This window comes from Cynocephalus volans, chromosome X (genome assembly GCF_027409185.1).
Source record: "Cynocephalus volans isolate mCynVol1 chromosome X, mCynVol1.pri, whole genome shotgun sequence".
Classification (NCBI taxonomy): domain Eukaryota; kingdom Metazoa; phylum Chordata; class Mammalia; order Dermoptera; family Cynocephalidae; genus Cynocephalus; species Cynocephalus volans.
In genome coordinates this window covers 58275420-58278830 of record NC_084478.1, presented here as the reverse complement: position 1 = coordinate 58278830, position 3411 = coordinate 58275420, and the positions used below count along the sequence as shown (strand labels likewise).

At 54.3% G+C, this 3411-nt stretch overlaps 1 pseudogene; it reads right to left on the bottom strand.

The window, feature by feature from the left end:
* Positions 1 to 910: 910 nt before the first annotated feature.
* On the bottom strand, positions 911 to 3126 carry LOC134367618 (endoplasmic reticulum membrane sensor NFE2L1-like; annotated as a pseudogene).
* Between the last annotated feature and the right edge of the window lie 285 nt (positions 3127 to 3411).

Genomic DNA, 3411 nt, shown 5'->3' with positions numbered 1-3411 from the left:
CCCCAGCACTGCCAGCACAGCACCCCCGCTACAGAAGTGCAGGCAGGCGGTGAGGGGTGGGGAAACACAAACCAGGTGGGAAGAGGACAGCATTCACATGCAGGCTCTGATGGAGACAGGGGGAGCCTAAGCCCAGGGGTGGCTGGGGCAAGGAGGGAGATGGTAGTGGCAGGGCATTGAGTGACATGCTTGGTGTTGGGGCTGTTGCAGCAAAGGCCTTCCCTTCCCTGTTCACTCTGCCTTTTGACTCTTGACCTCCAAGCCAACATTGGGTCCCAGTGGCTCCCACTGCACTAAAACCGTACAGGAGATATCCAACAGCTCCCCTTTAGGGAAGCCAAAGTGCAAGGAGCAGAAAGTTAACAACGTGCCTCCCTGCCCCTACCCTATGTACACTCCCCAGGGTAAAATGGGGTTTATCACACCCATAACGTAGGCCCGCTGCAGTCACTCAAACCTGCCGCCTGGAATCCTGGCCTAAGCCAACCTTAATCTTCCCTTTGACTTTCTTCTCACTTTGACTTGTTGGGGCTTCTTCCCTTTCTCCCTTCCTTTCTTCCTTCCTCCTTCTCTTCCCTCCCTCCCTCCCTCTCCCTTTGCTGGCCTTTGCTCCCTGTAGCTCCTCTACCTCCAGCAATGCCAGCACCACTCTTCCTTCACAGGAAAGGGGTAGGGGTGACGATCCTGTCCGCCCAAATGGTCTGGCCACTTCTGCCCCACCCCAATAGGGGAAGCTGAGCCAGGCAGTGCCTGTGCCTGCCGCCTCCTCTACAGTGACCCGCAGTCTCCCATTTGAGAAGATGTGTTGGATAAGAAGGCATGATAAAGTACCCCATGAAGGTCCAGGCCCAGGCCCAGCCCATCTCCAGTTTCGGTCTTGATGAGCATCCACCCCCCTTCCTCCCCAGGCTTACTTTCTCTGGTCCTTTGGCCACCTCTCCTGCCCCCCGGGGCCTGCCAGTCAGCCATCTTATGAGGAATGAGGAGGATGCTGCCATCCCCCACATACTGGAGGGAGTACTGACTGGGTGAGTAGGGCCACCCATTCTCATCCCACAGTCGTCCAAACACCTCCTGGTATAGGCTCTGGACCTTCTGCTTCATCTGCTACAGGGATCACCGTAACTCCACCTTCTTCCGCAGCAGCAGGGCCTTATCGGATTCCAGGTTGAGGATAGTGTCTAGCTTGTGCTTGCAGCAGTTCTGTGCCGCCATCTTGTTCTTGCCCTGGTGCCCGATGTCCCGGATGAGGCTCAGCTGGGCCTTGCTTGACTGGTGCTCAGCAGCTCATTGAACTCCTCCACAGGCAGATTGATGATGTTTTCATTGGTGAAGGGGATCTTCATGGCTCCACCTTGTCCAGTAAGTGGACCTGCTTCTCCTTGCTGCCTTCCTTGAGAGTGCTGGGTGGTGGCAGGTCAGCAGAGTGGACAGCACTGGGCGCCATGTTGTACGTGTGGTCATGGCATCCATGACCCAAGTAGGGCAGGCAGGAGAGCTGAGACTGATCCTCATAGCTCATGAGGCAGAACTTGGGAATACTCACACTGGTAGCCCACAGAGCCCAGGGTCTCAGAGTCAGAGCTGTAGCCAACAGCGCCTTACTCAGAAAAGGAGAATGTAGCAGAGGAAGAGCAGGAAGAGGAAGAGGAAGAACTGCTCAGGGAGGAAAGGCTATGGCTCCAGTCCAAGGAAACGCCTGAGTTAGAATCAAATTCCTCCTTGAACTGGGAGACCTGCACAGGGTTAAAGCCTTCGTCAGTGGCCGAGTCCATCAGGCTGACCTCACCCAACATTGCTTCCTCTAACAGACACCCCTCTCACTGGGTCAGGCAGCTCTGGGCTTGCTGTATCATTGGCTGCGCCATTGAGCTGCAGTAGAAAAAAGAGCCTTCACAGATTGATGGAGCCAAAGATGGAGCTGAGGCTGGTGGAATTGCTGGGGACCCGCGGGAGCAGCGTGGAGCTGCTGGCCACAGGCAGGCTCTCCACCGAGGGGCTGAAAAGTGAGAAGTCCTGGCTACAGCTCTCCAGGGATGCCTGATGCAGGCTGACATTCTGATTGATGGGAGTGTTGGGGGCAAGGCTGTAGTTGGTGCTCAGTGGGTCTCCAGGAGGGGCACCGTACAGGATCTCAGTTGCTGATGTGTTCACTTCCATGGCCTGCATTTCCATGATGGATATGAGATCTTACCACTGCTGTTCCAAATCAAATCGTGATTCTGTCCTGATCAGGAGAGGAGACAGGTTGTTTTGCAGAGCTGGGGGCTCACTCTCACTAGGCACTGCTTCTGTTATGCTGGAAATGTCTGCTGGAAACTCAGCATTCTCCCCAAAGGGGCAGGTGGCCTCCAGCAGCCTAAGGCACTCTTCCAGGGACAGGGCTGTCTGGTCCTGCCCACCAGGCACCTGTGAAGAAAAGCTCTCCCCCATCTCTCCATCCGTTAACAGGTTCTGTGCCGGAGCTTCCACATCCTTGCCTGCCCAGGTGTACTCCTGTTGTCCTCCATCTCGCACCTCCTTATCCACATCCTGTTCCTTCTGGTGATGACTATAGTCAAAAACCTCATGCCCAGCCCCCAGATCAATTTCCTGTCAGCAAAAGATGTCTATGTCCTCTTTGGTTAAGTCTCCACTGACCAGAGGGGCTACAGCACCCAAATCCTCCAAATTGTCACTGAATCCCTGTTCTGTTTTGCTTTCTCTCACCCTATTGTCTGGGCCTGTCACATCTTGGAAACCACTGGAACTATTGAGGGCAAGGCCTGAGCTGGGCTGGCTGCCAGAGACAGACCCCTTCATGTCCTGGTGAACCAACCAGGCATTTACCTCTGTGCCTGGCACCTGGAACCTGTCCAGGGCCCTCACCTGACTGAGGAGCTGCCAGGAAATGAAGTAATTGTCCAGGTCTATGCTCTTAGGGTGGATACCATAGCTATACGAGGTATTCCTCATGGTATGGAACTGGGCCTGAGTATAGGCAGAACTGGGCCCCAGGATGATCTTCCAGAGTTGGGGGAGCTGTGAAGTCAAGAAAGCATCCACGTCCACCTGCACCTCAATCAAACTCAGCAGAATAGTGAACTGGAGAAGTCCTTCCATTAAGTATTCCTTCAGAGAAAGCATTGCTGAGGGACTAGAATGTTCGTGCTTTTTGGTTTTTAAATCCTCCAAAAGACAAATCAAGGTCACTGCTCTGCCACTCCAGCCAGCAGGATATCCTCCTCCATGCGAAACCTTGTATCCAACCCTGGCAGAACACAGGGGCTGAGCTCCCTGATGGCCCCAGAGGAAAGCACACCCCATGGAGCCAAGGCCACACTCCAGACCACATTCACTTTTCCCTTCTCAATACCTCATTTCCAAAAGTACAACTGTTCCTAACCCAGTTCAGGTCCTACACGTCTTACA